At 39.7% G+C, this 14,419-nt stretch overlaps 1 protein-coding gene across 1 annotated transcript in view; it reads left to right on the top strand.

The window, feature by feature from the left end:
* LOC124078796 (cytosolic beta-glucosidase) overlaps window positions 1–14,419 on the top strand; it is a 108,048-nt gene that overhangs the window by 74,793 nt on the left and 18,836 nt on the right. The gene's annotated exons all lie outside the window — the stretch shown is intronic.

Raw genomic sequence — 14,419 nt, 5'->3', positions numbered from 1 at the left:
TGTGTGGATATGGCAATCATTTTGATGATTTTAGGACACCATTGGAAGGAAATGAAAAGAGCCTTAGATTTAAGAATCCTGGGTTCCATTTTTGCCAAGAAATATGTGACAAATTACTTGAGACACTTTGTCATCACCTGTGAAATGGGGGCTCACTGTAGCTTTTTATTCTATTGGATGTGTTGGTTTTTTTTTTTTTTTTTAGCTACTTTCAATGAAACAGCTATATTTCAACATGCAGCGACCTCTTCTGTACTCCTGATTAGCATGGAGGCTGATCCTTGGCAATGAAATTGACCTTGATGGCCTGCACCGCTGTTGTAGTTTGAAGGGCATGAACAAAAGGGATGATACCTAAAGTCCAGCCAGACAGGTGGGCAGTTCCCTTTGGAAGACACTGTCATGGCCACTCAAAGCCATGTTCTACAGCATTGTTCAGAAACCGAAGCGTTGTCAGCATTCTGAAAGTACATCATTTCTCATGGAACAGATTCATGTCTAGCAACTTGCAAGGCACTGATATATAAACCAAAACGTCGATTTATTAATTTATGATTTGAAATGCAACTGCCAAGGACATAGAATATCGATGTCCATCAGGTGACATATTCCTGAAAGAAATCGACAAGTGAAGCATAAATAAAGCTTAAACCATGGCCACGTGGTCACAGCAGGGCAAGGACTAACAGCACCTATCAGAATGGCTATTTCTACTTAGTGCACAAAATATTTTTATCCCTGGAAGTGCTGAATACACATTTGATAAAGTATGATTCCTGTTATCCTGGCTGAACTTCACCTTGCACTTGCTCTGTCCTGACTATGGTGTACCCCACCTCACTTCTGCTTTTGGTCAGCCCTGACCTGCACTGGGAGGAATGTGCTGTGAGAGAGGAGTCCAGCAGTTGTTTGTTCACCATTTTTATGTGGTGGATGCTTTTCTAACTCACCCAGTTCTGGGCAATGCCTTTTCTTCCCGTGTGTCCTGCCCACATCATGCTGTGGGATTCTCTCTACTGTATATTTTGGCAGTAACAGAAGGAACTCTCTCCAGGCTCTGCATTCCCACAGCATTTCCAAGCTTAAATGCTGGGGGAGGGCACAGGGAAATTAGATGGAAGAGGATGAAGGGAAGCCTGAGGGAAGTGGCTACTCCCAAAGCCAGATAATTTGTCTTTGCTTTGCCCTTGCTGGGCTAAGCCCCGGAGGATGGATATTTGGTATTTAGTAACACTCACAGTAGTCTGGGACTATTTTTTTTTTTTTTTTTTGCAGAGCTTGAATATTTTCCCCCCTTGGGGAAAACTGGATTCTCCAGAGTAAAATGAATTATCTATTTGGCTAATTAGCTAGGACATGAAAAAAATTCTCAGGAGGATCATCCCATCAGAGGATTGCTCTAATGTATGCTGGATTTTGCAGAGTCAATCTCTGCTCATCTTGGAGCCTGCCCATCCTATAGCTCATGCCTCACAAAGGAGCCAAAATTGTCAAGTAGGCGAAACCTCTTTCTCTTTTTCCTGCCTTCCTCAACGTGCTGTGCCTCATAACTTCCGGTGCTCACAGGTGACCTAAGGAATTACATTCTTATATTTCAAGCTCTACCAATTATGCACTTCAGGATATGAAGAGTACCCACCTCCCCAGCATCCAACCAGAAATCCTTCCCTGGATACTCTTGTCAGGCACCACAATTGGAAATCAGTGAATATACCAATCATTTGATAAAGTATGAAAAACTTCAAATGTAGTTTTACAGCTTTTCCTTTCCTAGTGGACACATGTTCCGACTCTGATACTCCACATTTCCTGTAAGCAATTTTTCTCTCTCCATTTCAGCCACCTAATTGTGGCAAGAATGCTCCACCTTTAGCTTCAGAGAAGAGTCCTGATTAGCTCAGATCAATCAGAGAATCTCATTTTTGAGACACAGATGATAGCATGTGGGATGAATCTCACAGCTACTGAGACAAAAGGAGAGCCATTAAAGGACATCCTTGGTTTTTCCCATGGGATATTAAAAAGAGAAGTCTGAAATGCTGGCAGCTGTATTCATCCACAAAGGAAGGGCCTAGAGATTTTCGGGGACACTGAAGGAATCTTGAAACTGAAGCAGATATTAGTGAACTCATAATAGACTAATGGAAAGAAACTGGATCCACGGCCTGATATCTGAGCTGCCAGATTGAATCTTACCTTAAACCATACATCTCCAGACTCTCAGTTTCCTATGCTCATCAATTTTCTTTATTGTCTAGGCCTAGGTCTCTGGTAGTCTTGAAAAAAAGTTCTTGAAGACACTCTGCTAATTTTCAAAGGCTTGGTGGAATAGAGCAGAGCCACACCTCCAAAGAACGCATCCTAAATGTTGGAATTATATACATATAACAGACTTTACAGGATCCCTTAGCTCAGGATATGTGGGCCACATACATTAGCCCTGATCACAAAGAGTGAATTCAGCGAAGCATGTCTCCATCAGACCCTATGCAAGTGTACACCTGGACTCTATTAATTTCTGACATTGAGAAGTCTATATGCCATATGGCAGCCTTACCTCTGAACCCATCCTGGATTAATATTTATAAAGTTTTCATATTGTCCACAGTCAGCTACTAGCAATAGCATGATGTAGCAAAGATTAACATAGTTTTTGGAAAGAATATTCTAAACTCTGTAATTCACTGTGTTATCAATTCCCTCTTAAAAAGGTGTTCCCAAAGGGAACTATACATAAAGTGAAACAGTGCCTTTCATATGGAATCACCCTGTGTCTCTCTTTGGATGAATGGATTAAAAAAGTACATAAAATGATGTCTGTATACACAGTGGAATACTATTCTGCTTTAAAAAAGAGAAGGAAATGATGCCACCTGAGATGATGTGGGTAGATCTAGAGGATATTATTTTAAGTGAAACAAGCCAGACACACAGACACAAATACCACATGGTGTACTTTACATGTAGAATTCAAAAAAAGTACCCAAGGAAGAAGGAATTCTGTTTCTAGACTTCTTTTGGAATCTGCCTTAAGCTGCAATATCAACTCTTCCTTGGGTTTCTAACCTCCCACGTGATTAGAGTTGATAGTCCCCATAATCACATTAACTAATTCATTAAAACAAATGTCTCTTTCTCTTTCCATACACAGATGTGCCTGTGTGCATGCACAAACACACACATTACAAAAATACACACACACACACACACATAGTTTTCCTATTGGTCTGTTTCTCTTGAGAAGCCTGACTGATATAGCAAGGTAAGGAATTGGAGCATTAATTGGACAGTGATTGTAGAGGTTCATCAAGAATAGGGTCAAGTGAGGTATCGTAGAAATCACATTCTCATAGTTATTATGTATGTGTGTATTAGTATGTATGATTTCTTGTATATAGAATAATATTATATGTAAATTTGTATTAGATTATCATAATATGTTGTATTAGTTCATTTTTTTCCTTGCTACTACAAAATACCAGAGGCTGAGTCACTTTATAGAGAAAAGAAGTTTATTTAGTTTACAGCTATGGATATTTGAGGGCATGGCAATGGCATTGACTTTGGTCCACTGAAGTCCTGATGCTGGATGGCACCACAATGGTGGGATTGTGTGTGGGTGCAAGAGATCACATCATCAGAAGAAAAGTCGAAGAGCTACTGGGGACTAACTGGGTCCCATGAGAACCATATTAGTCTCCTTCCAAGGCATGACTCCTAGGGACACAAGGACCTCCCACCAGGCTCCACCTCATAAAGATTCTCAACACTGCCATATTGAGAGCCAGGCTTCTAGTACATGAACACTGGGGAATGAGCCAGATCCAAATTATAGCATACAGAATATTCTATTATGTATTAGAATATTATACAAGAAATACCACATTATGGGTTAGAATATTACTGGATCATATTCTATTATCATTTTTGTTATTTTCATTTTCTGCATAAGATATTTGTAATACTCATATTTACAAAAAGCTGGAATCTCACATGAAGGAAATGAAATAGCTGTAAACTAAATAAAACTTCTTTTTTCTGAGTCTGGTATATGAAGGCTTATATTTTGAATGTCTGCAAAATTTTAAAGGCATGAAATAGTGCACAGACTATGCTTACAGCTGACTGAAAACCACATAGTAGGCTCATAATGGATGTTCATTATCCATTACATAAATGGTGTGTCAGCTTCACATACATTACTCCAATGAAATAACCTGAGATAAATAACTTACAAAGAGAAAAGGCTTATTTTGGCACGTGATTCTGGAGTTTCCATCTTAAGATCAGGTGGCTTGTTTACTTTGGACCTCTGGCAAGGGCAGCAGATCATGGCTAGGAAGTGCAGTGGAGCAAATCACTCATCTCCTGATCCAGGAAGTAAAGGGGAAGAGATTGAGATCCCACAATCCCTGTTGAGGTTCCATCCCCAGTGATTTAAGAACATCCCAGTAGGCTCTGCCTCTTAAAGGCCAACAGCACCTCCCCATACTGGCAACCTGGGGACCAAGCCTTTTACACGTGGGCCTTTGGGGACATTCAATATCCAAACTATAGCAAATGGTGAGAGCAAATGTTGGTTGGAAAGGCAGCCTCAGGGGCCTTTAGAGTAATGAGTGCTGCCAGTGAAGTTTCCTTGGCCCATTGCATGCTGTCTCTGGCTTATTTTATAGCTAATAGATCCCCAAGGTGCATCATTTAGCCTCTCTCTCTCAACCCCATATTCATAGTAAGTTTATTCTTTAAGAAGTTGTGTTTCAAAAGTCCCATCGCTTAGTTGTGCTGAGAGAGGGAGAGATAACTCATACTCCATCATCCCCAGCAGTGAGATTTTTGGATAGGTAGCCTAACCTCTTAAGAACTGAATTTCCTGACTTTTAGAATGGGGATGACAGAGAAATAGAATGCAGATCTGTGCTTGCCAAGGACTGGAGGAGAAGCAATTGGGGAGTTACTACTTAATGGATACAGATTTCTTTGGGGGATGACAAGAACATTTGGGAAACAGAAGTGGTGGTTGCATAGCATTGTGAATATATACATACTTGTCTTTCAAATGGTTAATTTTATGTTGTGTAAATCTCATTTCAGTAGGAAAAAATGGGAAGGATAATACCTCATGGAGTTGCCATGAGATGTATAGATGTTCACTTCTTAGCACAGTTACTAAACAGGGTTACTCTCCTCTTTCCTTCTCCTTCTCTATCAAGATCCGTATGATCATTGTCATAGCCATTCTAGAACCAATTCTTCTCAGATGAAAATGCAAACCCATTTTCCCTGCCAGTGGAAGGAGAATACAGGGAGACAATGCTGGAAGATTGGGTTGGGACTATTATGTTGACTATTATCTGGGAGATTCAGAATGGATATGGTAGACAGTGAGAAGTCCCTGAAGATGTTCCTACTGGAGAACAAAGGTGATCTGACTGTGCTTTGAACCAGCTCTCCTGGGAGCAACATGCATAGTAGCCTGAAGGGACAAAGGATGAAGGAGGCGGACACAGTTAGCAGGTTATTTGCCATGGGAATAGCTTTCTCTCTCCTATTTCCTCCTCAACCACCTTGGATTTGGCTGGCTACATAGCAAACACTTAATAAATACTTGTAGATTAGTTATTTTACACTTGTTTAATGCCTTCCTTTGAAGTACTTCCAGTTGAGATTACTTCTACAAATCACATAATGCAAGATAAAATACCCTATATATCTGTCAGTTTTCTCTAAGACTGTTTTCTAAGTATTATATGTGCTCGGTTCATGGACTGGGCGTTCAGTTGCTGGAAAAAAAGAAATCACCCCATTAGTCATGCCTCTGCAAATTTCACATTTTATATTCCAAGTTTTGTGGTGGGTGATATTTAAAGCTTTATTTATTTATTTTTTTGCAAGCTATTGTATCACTACAACTGTATATTGCTTGTGGACATTTTGTGATCTAAGGAAAATGATGATGTTCCATTTGTTATCACTTTAAGGGAAGCACAAAAAGACCTTAAAGTGAGAAATGCAGCTTAATTAGCACATTGGTGATTTATATTACCCAGTGTGAAGTCTCGGCTGGTACTAAAGGGAGGATCAAAACAAAAGGCATCTTTGGGATTTTTTCACATTTTTTGGTCTTACTCAGAATTCACAACCTTATTTTCATGTTTCTAATCTGCAAACCCTAAAATGTAACATCATTGTCTCAAAGTTATCACATTTCACATTATCAGGCAAAGGAACATAGCTGTGTGTTGATTAATCTCTGAGGACAAATGTCTTTTGTACCATTTTATGTGCAGGTTTACACCTTGATTTATGTAATGCCAAGGCTCTTAAACATCACAGAGTTTTAGAACTTGAAGGGACTACTGAAGTTTTCTAATTTTACTTGTACTATATATTGATTGAAAAAATCCTAATAAAAGCCACTTAGAAGACTTTTACAGTGATTTATATTTTGTGTAACACACTATCTACATATATTATAAAAATATTTGGACATCTCTGTATTACACTGGATAATTATTTGGCCTATAAACCATTTATATTAGATATATATATCTTTCAATTACAAAGAACTTATCAGAAACTTGTTTAAGAAATAAAGGGATTTATTTGTTTAAGTGACTGAAAGGTCCATGGCTAGCTCTTCAAATTGGTAGAACTCAAATGCTCAACGGGTTCTATTTCTTCCTCTCTCTTGCTTCTGCTTTTCTGTGGATTTTTTCAGCTTCTGGGCTCTGTCCTGTGGACACTAGAAGATCTGGGCTTTTACATCCTCTAGATTCAAGACCAGAGGCAAGGACAACTTCTTTCCACTTCTCCAGCTGATTCTTGTCTTAGCTCTGACTGGACAACTTGAGTCAGGAGTCCATCTTCAGACCAATCACTGTGGCTTTAGTTGTGTAAATGGTGATCTGCCAGAAAAATGTCCACACCTGGAGTCAAGGGAGGGAGCCAATCTCATCTAAACCACCGCGTGCATTCAGTCTGGGCTCCACGATTTCCCCAGAAAACCTGAAGTGGTTGGTGGGAGGTAGATGAATGAGAAATAAGCAAAACCATCCGGGGGATACCCATGAGATGTTAAGTGGATTCCAGGATATTGTGTAGTAATAACAGAATGGATGGATGAGGTGTTAGAAGAGACTCCACAGTGGACTGTAGGCCCAGAGATTAAAAACGCTGTCTATATTCCAAATCCTTCATGCGGACATAATCTCAGAAAGTGAAATGACATGTCCATGGAACCCAGTTAATATGGCAGAGGCAGGTTAACACCATTCAAATGGACAAGAATATTTCTTAGGCTAATATATATATATATATATATATATATATATATATATATATATATATATATATATATATATATAATATACATATATTTGAAAAATAAAATTTCAGTTTTTGAAGGTGATATTTTTACCAAATTTGGAAAATCTGGGAAAGATCCAAGATCAAGTGAATACTCTGTATGTGTGTGTGTGTGTGTGTGTGTATAGGTTATATATGTGTATGTGTGTATATATATATATATATATATATATATATACACACTACCATGTGCTACCTATAAAAATTCTTGGCTGAATTGTTGTGAATTTATTCCATAATAAGAGAATAATATGTATTAGAGTATTTAACCAGAGACTCTCATAATGACATTTTTTAATGTAGAAAATTTTCAGTGGTGCATCTTCACCTTTTAAAATGAACTCATTGACTATCATATTTACCAATTACTCCATGAACTCTCAACATTATTATCACACAAAAAGCAAAAGTTTGAGGGATTACCCCTTGATTTATGCTTCTTGCAGTCTTTCTCAGAGCCCTCTAGTCAGCTTCACTTCACCCACACACTGTCCCTCTTTGGTATGGTAGTTTCCTAAAGGGTTGCCTTTTATGTGTGCTTATGGCAGAGACCTGTTCACTTTTCCCCCATGTAATCTGCTGGCCCAGGACACCTGGCTCAGTCTTGACCTCTTCCTATCACCTTCAGCCTACACTATGGGAAAGCCACATAGCCCATAACCCCTTGCTTCAAAGTCTTCTTGCTCATCAAGTGGCCCTTTGAGGAATGCTTAAACCTGCCCATCTACTGACATCTGGTCCACCCAGTGGAAATCCACATACCCTTGCATGGTAAGTTTTGGCAGTACCTGCTGCCTGCATACCACTTCCTGTCTTACCTTTACCATCCTGCCTCTGCCCTTGATCCAGTGTCTCTACAGCACTGAGCACTCTGAGGATCCCATTGCCCAGTCCATCAGAAAAGAAATGATCATAGTCTCTAACTTTGCAGAAGTGAAGGAGAAGAGTTGGTTCTCCTCTGCCAGAAGAAGGGATGCTTATTGTTCCACAAGCTATAACAAGGTGTCCTCTTTCCCCTCCTGAATCAGACGGGGTCTATTGGGCTTGATAGAGATAGTGGTAGTGAACATCTCTATGGATATGAATTGTGGTCTTGAATGAAGCAATCTCTGTGAAGTGGCTGTCTTTTACTACTGGTAGTTCCTCAGACTTAAATGGTGAGGTAGTCAGTATCTTTTGGCCCTAACTATAATTGCTGGGAGTAACATGGTTTCCTCTCGCCCTTGACCCCTTCCTTCCCTACTGGCCTTGCAAAGAATAAATCAAGAAAGCCTACAAACTTTATCAAATAGAATTATAAGGACTTTTCTTGCTTGCCTGCCAAGTTTTCCCTTCAGAATCCCACCCATTTTCCTGTCTGTTCCTAAATGTGGTATATTAACTGATGTCCTTCCCTTGGATGCACTAAACATTATTTTCTGACTATCACCTATGTGCCTAGTTGTGGGCAAAGTTCTGCAGATTCAAATAGTAATAACAATAGGGATCATCTCTTGATCTTTCTGTTATACCTTTTATCAGTTTCCTATGCCTACTATGATAATTCTCAAAATAATACTGCAAGGTGAGTATCATTTTTCACAAGTGGAAATGGAAGCATAAAGGGGTTTAATAACTTTCTGAAGATGTTACATCCAACAAATTTATGAGTCACAACCTGTGTCTGATGGTGGATTCTTCTACATTTATATCAACATTTCTTTAAAAATAGAAATGAGGACACAGTTCTTGCCTTCAAAAAACTCACCATTTAGTGAGTTTGTTAGCAAAAAGTCAACCAAGAGTAACATAGGCCTGATCATGACATTGTATTTTTCTTTAGAACTAACAGTGCAAAGAATGTTTGTCCAAGAAATTATCAGGTTTTGAGTTAATTTTTGTGGTGTGAGAAGGTTCCTCGAAACACCCAGATATTCATAACCCTGCACTGTTCTCTCTTGAAACTGTCAATTGTGGCCTTTCTTTCCGTGCTTCAATGAAGCATCTCTTGGAAGAGAATCAATGAGCTCTCACTGCCCAAGGAAATGGAAATTCCTGACTCTTCTATTCCTTTACCTAGAGCAGCACTTAACATAGTCACTCACTTTTTTCTTTTTGAATAATTTCTTCCTTTGGTGTCTGATAGGCAACTTTTTGTCACTGTGATCAAAATAACTGAAAGAGGTTCAGTCCATGGTCGATCAACTCTATTGCTCTGAGCCTGGGGAGAAGCAGAACATCATGGCAGCTCATGGCAGCCAGGAAGCAGAGGGTGTGAGGAACCAGGGGCAAGTTAAATCCCCGGGGCACACCCCCACTGATCTCCATCCTCTAGTCATTCCCCACCTGTCTACGGTTACCAGTACAGTAACCCTTTCAAATTATTAATCCATCAAATGGATCAATCCATTGGTTAGGTTACAGTCTCATAATCTAATCATTTTACCTCTCAAGATTCCTGCATTATCTAATATGAGCTTTTCATCTCCAGACTGTTATAGCTTCCAAAGTCTGATTAGTTATCAATCTTTTTGTTCTCCTCCACTGGTAGCTTTTCCCCAGCTTCTTTGTGGTATTTTCCTCATATCTCTGGCCTCTAGCTACTAAAATATACCAGGACTTAGTCTCTATCAATGTTCTTTATTCATGATCACTCCCTGGATGGTCTCATCCAATTTCATGGCTTTAGATCACTCCCTATAAGCTGACAATTCCCATTTATAAAATGCCACTATACACTGTTCTCTGAACTCCAGACTTGTACGTTCAACTACCTATCTAACATCTCCACTTGGATTCTTTATAAATATATTAAATTTTAACATGTTTCCAAAGAACATGTTTTCTTGCAGTTTTCTCTGATGCAGTAAGTGTGAATTCTGGTTATTCAGGCTAAGAATCAAGGAGTGATTATTGACTCTTTGATTTTATTATATTTCATGTAGGTTTCTCCCCGGTACATCCAGAATCCTCATGATCTCCATGGCTGCTACACCTAAGTCCATTTCACCATTGTGTCATTTGGCTGGTGACAGTGACCTCCTAAGTCATCTGCCTGCCGTACCCTTGCTTTCTAGCCGTGCGTTCTTTACATGTTAGTGAAGTCAGATCCTCTCATTTCTCTCCTCTAAACACTGTCATGGCTTTCTCTCTCGCTTAGAATAAGATCCAAAGCCCTTGCTGTGGTCTCCAGAACCTTTGCCTGATCCAGTTCCCCAGGCCCCCCTACCTTCTCTACTGCTCCTCTGCTTATTTAAAACTTACCTGACCTTCTTGTTCTTCTGCATGTCAAGAATGCTTTCCCCTGAGAGCCTCTGCTATGTGCTGTTCTTTCTGCTTCCTTTGTTGTTTCTCTCAACTGAGTTGGTCAGTGGAGACTTCCTCAACCATAAGCTGTATACACTAGCACCTTCTGACTGTTTCTACTGTTACTCTGATTTCCTTTTCATTATGTTGTCTATCGCCACCTGATATATATACCCATCTGACTCTCTACGCTTGGTCCACTGCCACATCCCTGCAGTTGGGTGAAGTGCCTGACATTTGGTAGTTCTTGGTAAATATTTGTGGACTTAGTTAGTGAAGGAATAAATTAAGGATGTATTTGGTAAAACTGAGATAAAACAAAGAGGATTACTTCAGAGTTTTGGTTGACTAGTTTTAACTGGTGGCAAATTTCAAATCCCTGGCAGGAATGGCATCTCCTCTCTAAATTTTGACGCAATGGTTTTGACAATTTCCATTTTTGTAAGGAATAACCAGGGAGCTGCTTAAGTGCTAAGAAGCTTGTGGGCATTGGGCACTGTACGTCCATTTCTTCCTTGCCAGTGTGGGGTATTCCACATTTTCACTCCCACACTCTTCTATGATGGAAGCCACAGGCGTGGATAAGAACTGGGAACTTCTTTCTCGGCCCCACACATTTCTTTTTCTTCCCTGTGGGCACTTTGGCACAGGCATTGTTCCTTTCTGCCTCATCTGTATTGTTCACCTGCTCATAACTTCCAGATGAGCCTATTGTGGTACATGATTTGGAAGACTGATCTCGACCATGCCTCTCAAATGTGAGCTAATGGTGGCTATAGAGGCTGCTAATTTGGGAATATGATTCAGGTAGTGTGGATGATGCACTTATTGTTCAGACTCGGGCTCTGTTTTGAGGCTATCAGTTTTCATCTGTAGGACTCTGTGGAGTTTAAGGCTCCGAGGGCCATTAAAAATGGCTTCTTTCCCTTTAGTCAAGGAGATTTGCTGAGGCGATGGCACAATTAGTCTCTGAGGCTGTTGACAGGAAACAAGGGGACAGGGCTTTTTCTATAAACATTTCTCATCATAATTTTCAGACTCTCATTCTTGGCATAGGATTTTAGTCTCACTTTTGCCTAAAATCAATACAGTTAAATTTGTCTGAGTCTAGTAAGATTATTTGTTTTTACCTCCCCCACCCCCTTTTAATTCACATAGGGTGGGAGGAAAGGATTTTATGGCTCAGTTGACAGAATGTCTGGATTGAGTACATTCCCAGAAAAGCAAAGCAAAGAAAGGAAAGGGGGGGGGGAGCCCTTACTTGGAAGAAGAAAGTTTATTTAGAACTGGAATGAACCTGTCTTTGAACATGATAAATACCATACTTTTCAAAGGTTTGTTATGGAATTGATTTCTTTCCATATGTTTCTGGTGGTTTAATTTGATTGGCATAGCAAAATATTGCTGTTGGATGTGAGAGAAATAATTTTTAATGCACTGAACTATAGGTGTAAATTTTATTTGTGTTAATAATTTTGAATAAACTGCATTTAGGTATTGGGTTTATTCTTGGCTACTGGGCTACTACATAATTTGATTGTCCAGTTTTCAGACATGGATTTAAATCTTTACGCAGCTGGGAATTACCTAGTCATATTGTATTTGCTTCTGTTTGTAGAATCAGGAAAATCAACTAAAAAAAGAGGTGCTATTTCAAGATTTTTCTTATGTTTTTTTAAAATACAAAAATATTTCCCTAGAAACTTGATAGTGAGGAACAATTTAACTCTTTCTTTAAGTCGATGGGTCTGAAGGTATACAGTTCTGGCTTCCTCATTCTGCTAAACAAAATATGTAACACGTTTGCTATTTTGCCTTTATATAAATCAACCTGTCCAAATCAACCTGTGTTTATTATTTTAAAAGAGGTTAAATAACAGTAACTTTATAATGTTATTATTTTTTATATTGACCTTGACAACTATAATTTTCAATCAATAATAATCTAGCATGCAACCCTTAAGGTGGTTATGGGATAGCCTTGTTTCAATAATGCTAAATGAATAGTGCTCATGTGCATGAAGGTTTGCCTAGTAGCAGTGACAATTACAGTTAATTCAGGCAGAACTTCAATTTAATTTTGGGGGTGTATTCTGCTTCTTAGACTAACTGTTGTTCAAATCAGTGGACAACACAAAGATTAAAGTATTCAGGTCCTTTGTTATGAAGTGCTCATAAAATAACCTACCTGTGGCTCATGAGAAGTATAATTTTTTTTGGCTTGGCTTAATTCAATTCTTTTTTTTTTTTCTCTATGGGTCTGTTATGGTTTTTCTGTATCTATCTCCCCCACCCCCAATTCATGTTGTGGAATTTAAGACCCAGTGTGTTGGTGTTAAGAAGTGGGAAGGAAGCAAAATGGCGCTCACCTGACACCCAATGCCAGCGGTGTGCTCCTGGGCTTCCCAGGTCCAGACCTTGAGATTCACCCTCAAAGAAATAAATACTCATGGGCAGTAAAGTTGTCTGGTCAATACTCAGTTCAGCCTATTTTCATCAGGAATGACATGTACTCAAGTACATTTATCAACAAACAACTATCTATTGAATGGCTGATACTGGGGGGGTATAAAGAAACATGGAACTTGTTTTCAAGGAGAATAAAATCAAACTGATGAGATAATTACATCTGATAATTATCTAATACTTGGATGAAAAGTTGCTTTGCTACATAGTAATAAAAACTGATAACAAAGTAAAAATTAAGGCCATTTGAGGGAAAGGGGGGACCCACAGATGACCTGAATGAGTTTGTTTATTCCGATAAAAGTAATAAAACCTGAGAAAATTTATTTTCTCTCCATCCACCTTTTAATGCCATAGTTCTTGGATTAAGGTGGGTTGTTGCACATAAATTAGGAGGGCAGTAAATAAACTATATGTCAGGTATGGATGAATTGCTACCTCGTTTGAGATTCCTAAATCCCAGGAATGGTTCTGTTTTTCCCAATCCACAGACAAGGAAACTAAGGTCTGAATAGCCTGTCGAAGTCTGCAAGCTGTTAAGTAAATGACTAGGACTGAGTTCAGGCGGCTTGGCTTACGGTTTGTGGTCTGCTTTAATCCCTGCTCGGGCCTCTCCCTTATGCCTGATCCTGTGATGATCCAGAAGGGAACTACGGCTGCAGAGATCTAGGTTCTCACTGCAAGTTTATTTTGCAGGGCTCCAATTAGTACACCAAATGAGCTCATTTACTAAACAGGCCCTGAGTAATTGGCTGATGGGGTTGGGGTGAATAGTGTCCTCGGGAGGGCTGTTTCCACAGCTTGACGCATTGGGCAGTCAAACCTGCGGTTGTTTATCCCTCTCCAGGACTGCATGGCCCAGCACGCTAACGCTGCAGGAAAATGGTGCCCAATTTAAAAACTCAAACTGGATGAATAGTCCTGGCTCTGTCTTTCAGAAAGAAACACTAGGAACCCAGCACAGAGGTTCTGCCTGTACCCTGTGTCAGCATGAAAGTGGGGCTGTGTGGGGCAAAGGGGTTCTCACCTTCCACATATGGATTTAAACAAGGGGACTGTGTCTGGGCTTTTCCTCCCTCCAGAGCCTCTGAAAGAAGTATGGCCTGGGAGGAACATGCTGATGGGCCAGGTCACACAGCCTATTACGTAGTCTATTCACCGTGATCCTAAATCCTCCCCAGAGAGGAAACTGCAACACATAGTCATTTGTCCCAATTGACACAGCTTGTAGCCAGCACCTCTCTGTACCTCTCTGTGAAACTACAAAATGGGGCTGGCAATGACACCTACCTTATGGACTTGT

The sequence above is a fragment of the Marmota monax genome, unplaced genomic scaffold, assembly GCF_021218885.2.
Source record: "Marmota monax isolate L192 unplaced genomic scaffold, Marmota_monax_Labrador192_F-V1.1 WCK01_AAM20220418_F8-fsc00009, whole genome shotgun sequence".
NCBI classification, from domain to species: Eukaryota; Metazoa; Chordata; class Mammalia; order Rodentia; family Sciuridae; genus Marmota; species Marmota monax.
Note: the sequence above shows the minus strand (reverse complement) of the source record. Positions and strands in the feature narration are given on the sequence as shown.